At 30.5% G+C, this 498-nt stretch overlaps 1 protein-coding gene across 1 annotated transcript in view; it reads right to left on the bottom strand.

The window, feature by feature from the left end:
- Positions 1-498, bottom strand: part of LOC119594143 — a gene marked incomplete in the record, with an annotated part of 99,462 nt that overhangs the window by 66,139 nt on the left and 32,825 nt on the right.

Here is a 498-nt window from a genome sequence, read left to right as displayed (position 1 = left end):
TCCAACAATCCTTATTAACAGACATTGGGTATCTTCTTACTCATTTTTTGGCTCTCTTGACTAGCTTTAAATGGAAAAAAAGGTCCTTCCATGATAAATTCCTATAAAAACAAAAGGATTGCAGGGTAAATGAAAATTGGATATAAATTTTAATTCTGAGAGGCAAGCAAAGAATTCAAGAAAGGAATCCATAGACAATACAGCTAACAAAATTTAAACAAAATCACAGTTGACATGAAATGTTTACAGCACTCCTGTTTGAAATATTTTACAGGGTTTTCATATTTAGATTCAAAATGCCATTTCTTAATAAAATTTGCCCAAAAATTTACGTTCATATAAGCTTTCCTTTGCCCTTCACCATTTTCACCCGAGACAAAACACAAAAATTTTACACTTTAAAAAATTTCAAACCCCTTTTTTCCCAAAAAACCCCCCAAAAACTTTAAATATTTCTTTAAAAAAACCCCCGCAATAATTTACAAAAGGGGGTTTAAA

The sequence above is a fragment of the Penaeus monodon genome, chromosome 33, assembly GCF_015228065.2.
Source record: "Penaeus monodon isolate SGIC_2016 chromosome 33, NSTDA_Pmon_1, whole genome shotgun sequence".
Taxonomy (NCBI): domain Eukaryota; kingdom Metazoa; phylum Arthropoda; class Malacostraca; order Decapoda; family Penaeidae; genus Penaeus; species Penaeus monodon.
The sequence above is the reverse complement of the archived record's forward strand: the minus strand, read 5'-3'. Positions and strand labels throughout refer to the sequence as shown.